General features: G+C 37.4%; 1 long non-coding RNA gene across 1 annotated transcript; it reads right to left on the bottom strand.

Moving 5' to 3' along the window:
* Window positions 1-282: 282 nt before the first annotated feature.
* Window positions 283-1,239, bottom strand: LOC127869161 (uncharacterized). The gene is made up of 2 exons (XR_008044449.1): window positions 1,132-1,239; window positions 283-549 (listed from the first exon to the last, which is right to left on the bottom strand). It is a non-coding gene; the product is annotated as an uncharacterized LOC127869161 (long non-coding RNA).
* Between the last annotated feature and the right edge of the window lie 16,405 nt (window positions 1,240-17,644).

Genomic DNA, 17,644 nt, shown 5'->3' with positions numbered 1-17,644 from the left:
GGGACGACATTTTAAGCACATGCATTATGCCCCGTATTCACAAAACGCGGCTTATATATTAAGTTATAAAGGCAATCAACTAAGCGACAACGGTGCTTACATGTGTTCACATAAAATAAATATTTGTTTGAATAGAACTGAATTTCTTCAACAGATTAACATGACGAACGAGACTCATTGGTATACAACATCCGTTCAAACTTAATAGTCGATTGGTCGATAACACTTTCGTAGTCTTATAACATATGGAGCGAACACCATAAACTGATCTTGAAAACAACATTCGCAAAGTGCGCTTTATTGATAGTATATGTTATGCTAGTATGCAATGCGTACACAGAAAAAGAGACGCCGTTAACATTGAAATATATTGTACGATATATGCCGCGAAATTCCAACGTATGTTTAATTTTTAGAGGTAAAGATACTTTCGCATCTCCTGAACGTACTGTTTGAGATCTCATACATGCGAGAGTGAGTGACAAGGTCCATCAACACTACAGGTCCAAAAACTACCGTCACTGCAGCGAGCGTTCCCGGATCGTTCACCTGTAAAACAACGATATGAGCCTCGCTCTGGGAAAGCAGGGCTTAAGGCATGTACGTAAAGTGTCGTCTCAGATTAGCCTGTGCAGTTCGCAGAGACGACACTTTCCGCCTTGACTTGATTTTCGCTAAGAATAGACCTTTTTTAACGAAAAATTTCGTAAAAGCGAAAAGTGTCGTCCCTGAAAGGTCTGTGCGGACTGCACAGGCTAATCTGAACTAACTCTTTACGCACAGGCATTAAGCCCAGTTTTCGCAGAACGGGGTTTATTTCCATTGATCACCGTTTTCAACAGTATACAAGTCATATCGTGGCGGCCAGTTAACATACACTTTTAATTGGCTAGCTGATGTCAAATTACTTAGTACACATGCTTTTATCAGATCTGTTAACTGGCCTACTTGAATCAGAGGTATGGGGAGAATGGTCGTATACATATGAACACATCACTTGCGAATGTGAATGTTCGTCAAAACATTAAAAAACAAACTGCAATACAGTTTTGAGATGTTCACTGCTTGCTACTACACTTGTACAGTACAGGTGGCATATGACATAATGTAAAGAAAGGTATAAAAACTGACCACAACTTGGTAGATCTCCTTCTTGTGCCCAGCTTTTATTATGTCGTCAATGCAGCCATTTGTGATGTTGTACAGTTTCACGTTCTTGCCAAAACATGACGTCACGAGGAGTTCTACAAATGAAGAATGACGTCATAGACAAAGATAAAGTGGACGGAACGGTTTATAACACGTTCTGACCCAAATCGTTCAGTTAGCAAAATCTTTAAATCATGAATTTGATTTCTTAGTGACGCGGAAAAGTAATGACACACCATGACCGGAATATTTAATAACTATGTTGTGAATACTGCCACCTCCACACATGAATTGTAAAATGTAAATAAGAATTGTACGTACGCTTCCGTTTGGTCAACATACACACTCGTGTATCGACTACTCTACCCGGAAACACGATGCTGACGCCCATCTTTTCAAGGTCAAACAAGTAAAACTTATCGTAAATTTCCATGACCACTGATCTGTTGTCTGCTTCGTAAAACTTCGTGTTTGCATTGCAGGCCTCCTTCTGTTGAGTATAACGTTTGCAATTATGACGCACGATATTTTGTTATTTTTGAAAAGTTTACTTTATTGGACTGTTTTGTAATCAAATTAAGCATGAACGTATCTTAAGTATCGAATAATTTTCAGGGGAAATGCAACATTTTACAAAAATATGGACGTTTTTAGTGTAGAAAGAATAATTACATAAAAGAAACTCAATAAAAAAATATTTGAAAACAAAACAGTAATTAATGGATTATTTATATGAGACGCGTTCTGGGAAAGACTTGGCTTAACGCATTGTGTAGAGTGTGCAGTCCGCAGAGGCTAATCAGGGACGACAGTTTCCACACTGAAATTTCGTAAAATGAGACTTCATTTTAAGGAAAAAAATCAACAAACGTAGAAAGTGTCGTTCCTGATTAGCTTGTGCGGACTGCACAGGCTAATCTGGGACGACAATTTACGCACGTGCATGAACCCTACTTTTCACAGAACGGGGCTCATATAGACGTCATCATTATATGTTGTCGAAACTCATCGAAGCAAATGGGAACAATACACATACAATTAGTAAAGAGCGAAATAAAACCCGTCGTCTTACAAGTTCTCGGATGGCGCGGTATTCCAGTCTGCCGACATCATACACGTCGACTATGTTCGGCGAGTCCTCTCCCGCACTGCCTGTCACGAACAACTCATCCTGGTGGCCCAGTGGAACACGTCCTGTGGAGACAGACTTTATTAAGGCTACCGGTAATTAAAGAATAATTGTTGGTGTTCTGAATGATATTGCGGTGTATTTTTACTTGATAGCGAAACCATTTATATTTTCTAAAAACAATAATGTGTAACATTAAACATTTAACTAATATAATTGTTATGGTGGTCCGCCGGAAAACACTTTCTGTGCAGACAGACTTTATTGAGGCTAATTAAAGAATAATTGTTAGTTTTCTTAATACTATTGCGGTGTATTTTTACTTCATAGCGAGGCCATTGAAATGGTTTTTTTTCTCTGCGCACACAGTCCCCGTTGTTGTTTTATTGAATAATATGTGTAACCTTTAACTAATATAATTGTTCAGTTATATAAAAAGCAAATACGTTTCTCTGAAATATTTCTTTACAACAAAAATAAATATAAATAACCTGTATGTTATTAAAGTCGCGAATCAAGAGGACTAAAAACATGCGCTAAAAATAACAACTTGAACTTAATAAAATATAATCAATTACGTTAAAATTGAAACGAAACCGGAAACGAAACCGGAAACGAAACAGCCCCAAAAATAAGTAAAATATAATTATATATGAGCCGCACTCTGCGAGAATGGAGTTTAATGCATGTGCGAAAAGTGTCGTCCCAGATCGGTTTGTAAATCTGCACATGCTAATTACGGACGACACTTTTCGCTTTAATAGAAATCTTCGTTTAAAGGAAGTCTCTTCTAAAGTAAAATCCAGTCTAAGCGACAAGTGTCGTTCCTGGATCGCCTGTGCTGACTGCATGATCTAATCTAAGTTGACACGTAACGCAAATGCATTAATCCCCGTTTTACCAGAATATTTTTTATATTTTATATATTTTTTAAATTATCGCTAGTTACTCGATTTGGCCTGCCGATCTGTGGCCCTCTTTTTTTCCCGGGATCGATCCCACACCCTAAAGTTGTTGTCTTTTGCAATCGTTACCACCGTTACCATGTCAACGGTGCGCGCGCCTTTCAGATCATTTGTGTGTTCCAGACGATCTTTCTTCTGTCGCGAAGAGCGGTGCACGATGCCGTGAAAATATGCCACATCTTGTAATCGTAATCGTTGATACAGGCCGAACCATGAGTAGTTGAATAAATATCATTTTTGTTCTTAATCAAAGTCATAGTATTTATTAATATATGTGTATATATTTTTTTATGTATGTATTTTTGTATTATTTTGTATTTATTTTGTTAATAAATGTTATATGTTTATTTTTAAACGAAGAACTGAAATTATTTACGAAACTTGTGTTTGTAAGCCTTCTGAATCGTTACTGCATGGAAAGATTTTACATGGATAAAGATTTGTGTAAAACCCCGAACAAAGGAAGAATTACTTGCAGTGTGGCAGTGTTATGAAATTCGAGGGATCCGTAGCTTATATAGAAGATAAATCTGCCGTCGACATAGAAGTATATACTGCGGATGCAGAGACTATAGTCGGCTAAAAGAAAGAAAGTTATACAAAGGAGCCTCGCTCTGGGAAAACTGGCTTTATGAATGTGCGTCAAGTATCGTCCTTATTCAGCTGTGCAGTCCGGACACGCTGATCAGGGACGTCACATCCGCCTTAATTGGATTTTCCTTAAACGAAAAATACCATAAAGCGGAATGTGTCGTCCCTAATTTGTCTGTTCAGACTGCACAGGCTTATCTGGGACCACACTTTACGTACAAGCAAGAAGACCCGATTTCAAATAGAAAGTCTCTAATACATTCTTTATCTAAGTCAATACTTGTATACATATATAGTTTGTTCGGACTGCACACGCTTATCTGGGACCACACTTTACGCACTAGCAATAGGACTGCACAGTCTTATCTGGCACCGCACTTTACGAACAAGCAAGATGACTGAACAGTTTTATCTGGCACCACACTTTACGCACAAGCAAGAGGACTGCACAGTCTTATCTGGCACCACACTTTACGAACAAGCAAGAGGACTGCACAGTTTTATCTGGCACCACACTTTACGAACAAGCAAGAGGACTGCACAGTTTTATCTGGCACCACACTTTACGAACAAGCAAGAGGACTGCACAGTTTTATCAGGCACCACACTTTACGAAAAAGCAAGAGGACTGCACAGTTTTATCTGGCACCACACTTTACGAACAAGCAAGAAGACTGTACAGTCTTACCTGGGACCACACTTTACGTACAAGCAGAAGGCCCGTTTTCCCATAGCGAGTCCCTAATACAGTCTTTATCTTAGCAAATACTTGTATACATATATAGTTTGTTCGGACTGCACAGTCTTATCTGGGACCACACTTAACGTGTTAGCAAGAAGACCCGATTTCCCATAGAAAGTCTCTAATACATTCTTTATCTAAGTCCATACTTGTATACATATATAGTCTGTGCGGACTGCACACGTTTATCTGGGACCACACTTTACGCACAAGCAAGAGGACTGCACAGTCTTATCTGGCACCACGCTTTACGTACAAGCAGAAGAATCGTTTGCCCATAGGCTCTAATACATTCTTTATCTTAGTAAATACTTGTATACATATATAGTCTGAGCGGACTGCAAACGCTTATCTGGGACTACCCTTTACGTAATAGCAAGAAGCCCCGGTTTCCCAATAGCGAGTCTCTAATACATTCTATATCTCAGTAAATACTTGAATATATATACAAAGTCTGTTCGGACTGCACTGTCTAATCTGGCACCACACTTTACGTACAAGCATGAAGACCCGTTTTCCCATAGCAAATCTGTAATACATTCTTTATCTTAGTAAAAACTTGTATACGTATATATTATGTGCGGACTGCACATTCTTATCTGGAACCACACTTTACGCACAAGCAAGAGGACTGCACATTCTTATCTGGGACCATACTTTACGTACTAGCAAGAAGACCCGATTTCCCATAGCGAGTCTCGAATACATTCTTTATCTGTGTATACATATATACTATGTGCGGACTGCACAGGATTATCTGGCACCACACTTTACGTACAAGCATGAATACCCGATTACCCATAGAAAATCTCTAATACATTCTCTATCTAAGTCAATACTTGTATACATATATAGTCTGTTCAGAATGCACAGGCTTATCTGGGACCACACTTTACGTACAAGCAAGAAGACCCGATTTCCCATAGAAAGTCTCTAATACATTCTTTATCTAAGTCAATACTTGTATACATATATACATATATACTATGTGCGGACTGCACAGTCTTATCTGGCACCACACTTTACGTACTAGCAAGAAGACCAGATTTCCCATAGCGAGTCTCGAATACATTCTTTATCTGTGTATACATATATAGTCTGTGCGGACTGCACACGCTTATCTGGGACCACACTTTACGTACAAGCAAGAAGACCCAATTTCCCATAGCGAGTCTCGAATACATTCTTTATCTAAGTCAATACTTGTATACATATATATTATGTCCGGACTGCACAGTCTTATCTGGGACCACACTTTACGTACTAGCAAGAAGACCCGATTTCCCATAGAAAGTCTCTAATATATTCTTTATCTAAGTCAATACACGTCAACACCGTTATTTCGAAGTCGTCGGGACCGTAAAAAAACTTCGGATTAACGATTATTCGAAATAAACATTTGACAGAAGACTTCTTTGACTCTGTACAAATAAAACGTTGTGGAATTCGCATGGTTCGATTACACGCTAATATTAATAATGGTTTTACTTAAAAACGTAAACTAGTCAGATAGCAATAGATTTTCGGAAATGAATTAACTTTTTTTTTAATAAGACGCGATGTCTCTCTGAACATCGGCGTTAGCAGCACTAAACTGGACGCATGTAACCTATTTCTCCAATTTGTCAAGGACATTCAACAATTTACTTCCGCCCGTGTTTTGCTCGCAGAACTGCCTTACGTCGTTGATGCGGTCACACATTGATTGGATATCATGTTCATTCTTGTGTTGTCGGCCTCGTCGTCGTCGCTGGATTCATCTTTAAAGTACTGCGTCCGCTGATCGCTGGCCGATTAAGTCGCAGACGACAAAGGTGTAATTATCGGTTTTTGACGTACAAAGCGCAGACGACAAAGGTGTGAAATTACGCTCACTATTTTGCAGTTTTGACTTCGGATTAAAGATTGATATTTAGGTGCGAATTATAGTGTTGGGACCGACAAAATCACTTCGAATTAACGATTTCTTCGGTTTAACGAAGTTCGGATTAACAATGAAATTTTACATTAAACAAAGAAGAACCAAAATCGGGACCCGGAAAATACTTCGAAATAACGGTGACTTCGGATTATCGGTGTTCGAAATTACGGTGTTGAAGTGTACTTGTATACATATATAGTCTGTTCGGACTACACACGCTTAACTGGGACCACACTTTACGCTGTTACCAAAATCGCCGTTGAGCAGCGGTATGTCCATACATTGTTTACCTGCAAACAGGAATGCGATAATGAAGGTTATATAATCTTTTTTATTAAAACCATACAACATCGGAAACTTTTGGCAGTTGAATCGATTTCATTTCATAGCAAGAACAACGTATTAATGTATTTTGAGATGATTCTAAGAGCGCACCCCGAGTGGGGATCGAACAAGGGATAGCCCAGTCGCAAAAGAACAACATATCGACTGCATCACTGCGACCTTATAAGAGATGAATGCAACTGCAGCGTGCAAACTACCAATGCTTTGCAATGACCGGTAATCGTGGTATGTTTGTATGTTTTAGTTGGGGTTTTTGTTATAAAAAAAAGTAAATAATAATAATAATTTCACGCCTGTTAAGTTTTATGGAGTTTAATTGCTACTCTTTAATATGGAAGATACATTTTAAATATGCATTTTACATTTTAAGTAAACATTTTCTTTGAGAGGTGAAATGACGTTGTGTTTATGAATTTACAGCGAATCAGAACTGATTGTTGATAAAATTATCCGACATTCGTTGTTATTTTATTTCATATCATTTATTCGTCCCGAAAATTCGTCAGTAACCACCAAAACCGTTGAATAACAATAGGATGTTTGAAAAGAAACTCGTGACAGGTTCTATCCTAGTATATAGAGAAAGTCATTTTCGACTTGGCCTTATTATTGTGTTGATGTTCTGTTTGTTTGTAAAAATATGTTGTTGGTTTATGATAAGAACACATATTAATATTTCAAAGACTAGCAAAATACAAATTAACATGCATACATACACAATCAAAAATATGTATTTCAATATAGAGTTTTTTATTGGTAATGCTCACCTGTTTGCAGACCTTTTACTTTTATTACGTTGCCAAATTTCATGGCGATCCACTCATCACCATGACAAAACGCGATCTTTCTAGACTGACCTTTACCCGTCACATTGCGTAGCAACCGTGGGGGTCGACCTTGATGTTCCAGATTTTGATCTCCTTCAACGACCCGCAGACTAAAGAAGGTCAAGCCGTAATAATCTCTCTATATGAGACCATCTTGTTTAGCGTTTCACGTTTGTTTACAGTTTAGAACCAATTTATTTTGGTTTCGTTTCTGTAGAAAACTGTGAATTATTTCATTTTTCATCACACCATTAAACGGTAAATACGGACCTCTCTCGTGCAATATTTGTTTCATCGTAATGGAAATATGTGGCCTCGATTACGCCTATATATGTTGATAAAGAAAGTTCAAAACTGTAATAAAATACCCACTCTTACAATTTATACATGTCGAAAATTGTGGAACTAAAAACGTTAATTCAGTTTCGTAAAACCCCCCACAAAAAGCAACTCTTTTATAAAGTTATTCCATAACGTATAATGCACCTGTGATTACGTAAGTTCCACATGACGTAATCGTCATCGTGTCAATTTCGGACGCGTGCACGTGGATGCTGTGTAGCAGTTGACCCCCGGTACGCTCCAGGATGTTGACATCGGGCTCGAACCACACTTTTGAGCTATATTCACGTAAGCGCTGCTTGAACTCGGCTGTTGACTGAAACAAAACACTGCATTGAGCCGCGTCATGCGAATATGGGTCGTATGCCGATTGCGCACTCTGGTCAGGAGTTACTTTGTCCTCTTTAAAGTCACGCGATATTTCGTGATGTCAATAGCAGACATGGTAACTCCTGATCCGACTGAATGAAGGCTGGCAGGCTGGCCTGGGGCTTCGCTGACCACATACGGCAAAAGAACAGTGTTCGCATGAAGCGGCTCAATTCATACAGAACTTTTAAGAAAACATTTTCCGGTGATTTTCCTTGTTAAATGCCTGTATACATATAACGTATTATAACATCAAACAGCATATTTTGATTATTTTTGGTGAAAAAGAGTGTTCCACTTGTATGCGCGGGGTTTCTTAAGTAATAACGATATTTGACTAGCAGATCTCTTATTCAATGATCTATTATTCAAGTGCTACCGGAGATGTACAAAAATGATTTTGTATTCTTGTTTTACCATAATGTATGTTTATAAATATGCGTCTTGTTCTGGGAAAACTGGGCTTAACGCATGTAAATAAACTGTCGTCCCAGATTAGCCAGAACAGTCAGCAACTTTCCGCTTAAATGGAATTTTTCGTTAAAAAGAAGTCTCTTCTAAACGCAAATCCAGTTTCGGCGAAAAGTGTCGTCCCTGATTAGAATGTGTGGACTGCACAGGGTAATCTGGGACAACACTTTGCGCACATGCATTAAGACCAGTTTTCTTGAAACGAGGCTCATATCAGTCCTATTTCAAACCTCGTTGTCCTCCAGGCGCCCTAGAAGCTGAGGCATGAACTGAACCGGATCCATCTGCAGCCCCTTCCGGGAGAGCAAAAGCGCCTCCAGAATGCACTTGATCAGGGGTTTCCCCGGGAATGCCGCTTTGGCCGCCGTGAAGTCGTCTAAAAGCGCCCTGGGATAACCGCGAGAAACATGCGTGAAATACATACTTTAAGACGCGTTTGGCTCATGTTCCAGTGTTAGTACAAGAGACAGTGTTTTGTTTACTTTGAAAAATATACTTTTATCTATGTCAGATGTTTTTTAACGAAAAGCTGAAAATGTTACTGAGCAAAGTTTACTTACTTATTCGTTGAAAGCTATACATAATGTTCACATAAAAAACTCAAACAATCTAAATTAAAGTGAGACTGCACGATTTTTATATGTGTTAAATTGATAAAAAAATTATGTAAGAATAACACGAAATAGGCAAGAAAAATTATACTTTGAAGACGAATTTCATAAAATGCAGCATAGACAAATTAGCGCCCCGAGCCGATTGTGACGAAGATATTTCGTACATATTTTCCTACAATAGCCGAAGCATTCGTCTTTTCATTAGGGTCGGAGTTAGTGTTCGTGTGTCGTATGAATAGATATCGTTGCAGGAAATTAAAATGATCCTTAAAATAAAATTGTGTCTTTGTGTCGTATGAACGAATCTGAACTAAAACTAAATTTAGATTCACATCGTACATGCATGATATACATGCTGGCGAATTCGACTCCCGAGATTCGACTATACAGACATTTTCGATTTCAGAATTAAATATCTGGCTTATTTCGCATTTTTCAACACATGTTCTTCTAAACTTTTATTTTAATTTATGTAAATTAATAAATATTTGACAAAATCGTGCAGTCTCACTTTAACGTGTATTTAAACAGGTAAAAAGTCATTTTATCAGTCTACAATTACATCAGGTAACTAAGTCCGCATACACTAGTTACAGTGGTAGCAATGACAGTAAACGACAACTAAAACCAAAGGTAGAGCGTTAGGTCGTAACAATTTAAGTGAGTTATTATAACATACGATGTTACATTTCTTAACCATAAAGCTTACTCAACAAGAAGTGCGTGTAACCAAAGTGCACATTGGCGAGACACTCCTTCTTGAGAAGGTCAACGTGACCCGCGTGCAAGCGGAGATAGGGCAGATTGTTGAGAGCCCGATTGTTGTAGTCATCCTCTCTGAAGCGAAAGGGCTGTGACGTCCCATAGCGGTTCTCTTCTATTACCTCCAATAAAAACACTTTAAAGCTTATTTTAGCATCAATCTCGGAAAACTGGTCTTTATGCATGTGCGTAAAGTGCCTTTCAGATTAGCCACTGCAGTCAGCACAGGCTAATCCGGGACAATGTAAGCACTTGCATAAAGTCCGGTTTTCCTTAAGCGAGACTTATATAGATACTCACGTGCTAGCACATGAATTTGGTTACATGTATTTTCGGTGAAAATTTCGATATTACAGGGAGTGAATTAGTAAAACCAATGTCAAAAGTCTCTATTTAAAAATGACTTGCGGAAATTCGAAAATAACGAAACGTTTAAAAACTCATGAATACGATAATGTTCCTCATCATACTTCTTTATTGGAGGATCAAAAATTATCAAAGACTCACATAGCAAATTGCGCCTGATTGAACAATCAACTTATATTTTTTATTGTTTGCATACTCGATATTGTGATTATCTTTCTGATATAACGACTAACTGTCCATACATATCATAATTATGCACAATACTACGATTGGCCCAGGTTCCCGCGAAGAAATCAGCTAGGTTGCTATGGAGACGCTTTTCTGAGCATAATCTGCGCAGTAGCGCTCGTGCGCAGCTTCCGTAAACTGACGGTGGTACCAGTTCAACACCGCGCTCAACTGCGGTGAAAAAACAACACATCTGTTAATTATGGTCAATCACAGAGCATTACAAAAATACGCGCAGTGTGTATATAGTACATGTACTTTTAAAATGCCTTGACTTATTACATGCAGAATGTAGCTAATTTACCACTTCCGCTGATGCTAAAGCAGTGGCGTAGCCAGACCCAAATTTTAGCCGAGGCAGTATATAAGGTCAATGTAGGGTGGTCCGGGGGCATTCCCCCCCCCCACCCGTAAATTTGTGTATACCTAGATTATCGGAATCGTGGAATCGTGGACGCTACATTTGACCGTTTAGTATCAATATAGTTAACAAAACAATCTGCTTCAAGTTTATTGTCAATTTAAAACTCTGTCACCATAAACGGTGTTTGAAGTGACAATGATGTAACAACCTTTAATACAGAAAAATAGTCATATAATTCATTTGAAGTCAGATAGAAAAATAAAAAAATGAGACGCAGCTCTCTCATACATAATATGTTTATGGATAATAGAATGTGCTTTATATATTTATTATTGAAATACTAAAATAATATAGATCTACCTTATACTATGAAGAAAACAGATCTATCAAACATTTTAGCGAATAATGTTTCATATATTATGAAAAACGTTTTCACTCTCTTAACATGTTTTATTATTCTTCAACTTTTAAATATCAATCTTATTAAACGCTAATTTAACTCTCCTGTCTCCAGTCGGATCCCACATTTAAACAATTCGTTTTCGATCAACTGGAATGTGTTTATGCACAAACATTAAAGCGATGCCATTGACATGTTAATATATAATAGCATTGTATTTACTTAAGATATTATTCGTTATGAGTTTTTTATAAATTTTATTTTTGAGTTTACAGCAAATCAGCTTCTGCAAACTTGCTGTTGTAGTTCGGACAAGTTCACCGTGAACAAATTCATGGACATTTTTTTTCATTTAGAGCTTGAAAGCACCATAGAGCTCTTAAAAAATGTTTAAATACATAAAATCAAAAGCGTTTTCAATCATAAGCACATATAAAAATGATCATTGATGGAAAAGTTATTTGGAAAAAAAACTACAGGGGTTCGAACCAATGCAGTGACAATATAATAGTGGTCAATGGATCCAGAGTCGTTACTGATTGCGTCAGATAGATAGATAGATTTATTTCAACATAAAATGCATAGATTTACATGGCAGCATGTTATATACACACAATAAGTAATAAAAAACAACCTGCATGTATAAACAAAGCCATGTCAATCAACATTATACGTTAAGGATTGCACAATAAAGGGTTTGCAATTAAACCCTTATTTCCATTGTGGTCCTTTAGTTATAATATTGTATGACATAGGAGACAACGTTTTATATCACAGTATATAGTAATATCACAGTGAATAATAATGAAAGACATGTGACATATTTAAGTTACACTAACCTAAATGCATAGAATATATTCTGATAAGTTCTAGACTAGACAATTATTAAGAAGTTATCACAATTTAAGTGTTTAAAAATTAACATAAAATTATTTGCCAAGCTAAAAAATAATCATACAGCAACTAGATAAGACACAATAAATCTATCTATATTGACATTCAAGTTAAATCAACAGTAAGAAATCTTAAAGAGATGCACATTAAAAATCTATCTGGCTTAAAAAATGCTCCCTAACACTGTGTTTAAAAGATGGAATACTTTTGGCATCTCTGATATGCTGAGGAAGAGAGTTCCAGAGAGTACACCCATTGAAAGCAAATGACTTTTTGCCAGAACCCTTGACCCTTGGAATAGCAAACCTATTGCAATCATGCATGTTTAGATCAGTATTAGGAGAGTCTGACTGTGTTCTAACTCTGAACCTAGTATTCTTATTGTGAATATTACTGACTGGAGTAAAATTATCTTCCATATATAGCGGAGCCAACTTAGAGCTTATTTTAAAAACATGACAAAGAGTGATCTGGTTTACTCGACTTTCAATAGGCAACCAGTTAAGTCTAGTAAAATGTTCTTTACCAATGTGAGACCTAGGATGTAAATTTAAAATGAACCTGATAAGTTTATTTTGGGTGACCTGTAACTTGTTTTTTAACATTTGAGTTAAACCAGTGTACCAAACAGAGCAACTGAAGTCAAAGTGGCACTGAATTAAAGACATGACTAGAAGCCTTCTAGTATCTGTGGATAAAAATTCCTTTTTTCGATATAAAAACTTTAACCTTGCATTGGCCTTCTTGATGACTGACTCTGCCATAGAAGTAAAAGACAAATTTTGATCAATTGTAACCCCTAAATACTTGACTGATGATGTAGATGAAATGGGTGTTCCATCACATGAAATATTTAGAAAGGATTGTGACCTGAGTTTCTGCCGTGAACCAAACAGAATTGATTCGGTCTTACCTAGGTGCAATGACAGTTTGTTGTCAATTAACCATTCACTGACTTGCTTTAGATCATCACTTAGCATCTTCTCAACCGTAGATATACTTTTATCCGAAACTAAAATGGCAGAATCATCAGCATACAAGAGTAATTTATGTTTAACAACAGCTGACATATCATTTACGTAGATTAAAAATAACAAGGGACCAAGTATGGAGCCCTGTGGGACACCACAGGAAATGTTTTCTGACGACGAAAAGGTGCCAGACACATCAACAAGCTGTTTCCTGTCATACAAATATGACTGTAACCACATTGTTATATCATCTCCCAGACCAGAAGCACGGAGTTTCATTAAAAGTATCGAGTGGTCAACGGCATCAAAAGCCTTCTGTAAGTCTAAAAGAACCATGCCTACAACATTACCTTTATCATTTTCACCTCTAATGAAGTCAGATAAGTGAATAAGACATGTGTCGGTGGAATAACCCCTCCTAAACCCAGACTCCTAAATCACAGGGACGTATTGATTATTATGAGGAGTACAAATATTTAACATAAATCAGTAAAGTTTCTGGCCATTGTTTTAAATTTTCTTCTGTAAAATTTTGTTTTAGCACTGCCTCATCATTTTCTGTCAGGTCTATCATCAACTACATTGACTATTAAAAAGAAAAGACTTGAACTTCTTTATATAAAAAATTGAACTTCTTTATATCAAACAAGAAATATCTTTAAAAAAGATATACGGCGTTGATTGTGGTTGGAGTTTATAAAAGGTAAAGAGTTCAATGAATGAGATCAAGGATAGCGAATGTCTTTTTCTGTGCAGTTCGTAGCTGCATCACACACAGTACGGGATGTTACGCGGAGTTTTCGCGGCTTATTTTACATTATTACATATTGCTGGTCATAAACCTATAGATTCAAAACAGAAAACCAAAAGAAGAATGGAAGTGAAATTAAAACATACGAGTCAACCGGCCACACGCTTAGTATCCGTACATATTTTAAATATTTATACGCGCGTTCTTCGAACAAACCTGACTTAGTGGTTTGTCGGGCATTGCTATTTGATTCGTTTATTAACAGTATCGAGAATCATCGCGCTCATGCTTAATACATTAGTCAATATAGTGGAATAATTCTTGTTAAATTAATTAAAAATTATATTTATCATGGTATTGTTGAGAACACATTAAGAATCATTTATTGACATACCATTATATCGCTGGATATCTTCATTTAACATCTTTCTGGTCTAAAGAAAATTCCAGTTCACCTAGTTCACGCTTTATCGTCTTTATTATATAACGATTGTTTTACTGGCCGCGAACTCCGGTCAACACATAAGGTAGTCGTGAAGACGCAGCGATGACCTGTATATAAACTCTGACATTCACACACACTAACCGCGAACTGACCCTGATACCTCGCGGGTTGAAATGCAATGCATTAAAGTGAGGCCTCGCTTCCACTGCTCTTTATACTTTTACATGTTAACATGTTGACAGGAATATGGAAGTTAGAACTAAATATGAGAACATAGCCTTTAAGTACAAACGTTCTCGCGCTGGCAATCCTCTTAAAATAAAAGGTGCACGCACAAACTGTATTGATGTCGAGATTGAGTGTAAAACTGTTCTATCTAGTAAGCCTTTTCATTAGAGAAAAAATTGCTTCATGCTGAACACGCAGTAAAACAGTGTTACAAAGACGCGGACATGTTTCCAATGTTCTGGTCGTATGCTCATATCAGCCTATGGGATAAATGAAGTGTTTTCTTTGTGACCTAGCCGCGGGAAATTTTATTTGAATTTTATGGGACAGTTACAAAGGTCAGGTAAGGTGAAAAGCTGGCGTATACAGCTTTGCCGAAAAAGTTTAATACGCGGGATACATAATTTGCAAATTCTAATGTAAACAAAGATTTTTATCACCTGAAACGGTCCCGGATTTAACTCGACGCCGGCCATAAAGATGAGAATACCAATAAAACCAAAAACGCCAACCACCCGAAGTGTGTCTAGGTCCAAAACAGACCCAGACCTGGCCGTTAAACACCCGATTCTAGCTCGGTACGTTCCGATGTCCACCATGATTATACCATCGAAGTTTACAGTGCGACGCTTTGTTTAGTATACGGATTTTCCAAATCATTTTGCTGAGCCATTTTGGCATCAATTGAAGTTATACAATTGAAATAATTATCTGCCTCAATATGAACCAATGGTACTCAATGAAAATTTTTGTTTGTGAATATCATAGTGCCTAAAATTCATAAAATCAGCCTTTTTTCCTTGTAATCTCAACACTGCTCTGCAATTCTAAAGTCATAAGCAAGTCATTTAAAGAAAGTTGAACAAAGTGTTTCTCAGCTGAAAACAAATCAGAAAACATCAAGTGGTAGCGAACCTATATGATCACAAGTTCTTTAGGCAGACGTTCAACCGCGTTGCGATAACCGCTTATCTTAATTTTAATAACATGCGATGTTGATAATGAATTGGAAATCCCAATATAAATCGCCATAGTACATATAACATCATTGTTTTCTCATCAGCTCGACGTTCGTAAAACATTAAATTCAAACGAGAAAATAACAGTAAAGTTCAGTACCGACATATTGGTCGATGTCCGCCCGTATGCACACGAGAAGTAGAGGGGGCAGTCTGCGCATGGGCGGTGTCCAGTAGGTGTAGACGTCATTTAATACGTCATCATCGCAGGACAACACGTCATCAAGCTCCGCCTCGGTGATTCCGTGATTGGCTGAAGTAAAGATCCATATTGAACTGGATTTTTGCTAAACGAGACTTCCATTAATGTGCTGGCAAGTAGATAAACAAGTGATCCTCGTTATGGGAAAGTTGGTCTTAATGCATGTGCGAAAAGTGCCGTCCCAGATTAGCATGTGTGGCCCGGACAGGCTTATCAGGGAAGACATGTTCCGCTTTTATTTGGTTAGTGTACAATCTCTTCTTAACAAAAATCTAGTTAAGGCCGAATTAAGTGATTTAAGGCCAGTTTACCCAGAACAAGACTTGAATACAAGTGACTCAACCCCCACCTAAGGTAAAATATCCCAAGGCGCGACACACCAATATCCGGCTGTGCAGTTTCTCCAGACGACTGAACAGGAAGACGACTGAGGTACGGACTGTCGTCTGCAGTACTGTCCGTGACGGCGGGTCGAACGAGCGCCAAAGCATGGCTTCGTCAAACGACAGCTGATCAGAATTGAACAAAATGTCAGTATAGCGTTATACAAAATAATTTATTGAAAACAAACCTAGCTGTGTAATTTCTGGTTTGCATCAAACGTTCAAGTTTCCACTCACTTCAAACTTGTCGACTAATATGATCCTGATTGAAGACTTTTTGGACGGAACGGTTATATTTTAGGATTACCCATGAGATTGATTACTAAAAGAAAATAATGAATTCCCAATTAATTCAATGATGATTTACTGACTTACAAGTATTTTTGCTTGGCATTTAATGTTAGATTACAAATACAACTGGCACTAATAAACTATTCATCTTTCAAAAAGAATGTTCTTTATCGTGATGATAATGACACACGTACCAGGCCGGTTCGTGGGCTTTGATTCCCCAGCATACTCAGTTGTTGCACCAGACTCTGTAGCAGAGGCAGTACGGAAGAACTCTCCACTGTTGTACCGAGAAACCTGCAGCCCAGAGAAATACGCGTCATGTGATGTGTTAACGTTTCAGGTATTGTGTAGTTTCCAACAAACAAGATAAAGATGAACATAGTTACGGCCAGTTTTAAATAAAGGAAGCGTGGAAAACACCAAGAATTGTTTTAATACAATTCTGACCTTAAGTCATTTTAGATGATTTAAAGAAGTTTAGATTGAGAAAGAAACACAATCATCATAACGTAAATACTTATGTTTAATAATATCACCACAGAACACAACTGTATTAACCCTTACGAAAGAATTTTAGAGTACTGAAATTATTTATTTGTCTTTTTTTTAAGTTAAGCATCTCTTAATAATGTATAGGTACATGTCGGTTATTACATATTTTCAACAGCAGATCATTAGCAATTCAAATTTTGAACATATATCTGTTATCAAACATTTTCCTATAGTTCAACTTCAATCGCGCGTTAGGAAATCTGACACCAGTTCTAGCCAGAAAACGGAACTGTATGTATTATAATTAAAGCGCAAACATTTGAAACAGTCGAGCCAACATAGGGTCGAATATCACTAAAACTAACCGTAATCTGTATGTA

Source organism: Dreissena polymorpha, chromosome 2 (genome assembly GCF_020536995.1).
Source record: "Dreissena polymorpha isolate Duluth1 chromosome 2, UMN_Dpol_1.0, whole genome shotgun sequence".
NCBI classification, from domain to species: domain Eukaryota; kingdom Metazoa; phylum Mollusca; class Bivalvia; order Myida; family Dreissenidae; genus Dreissena; species Dreissena polymorpha.
This window is presented reverse-complemented; position numbering and strand designations above follow the sequence as displayed.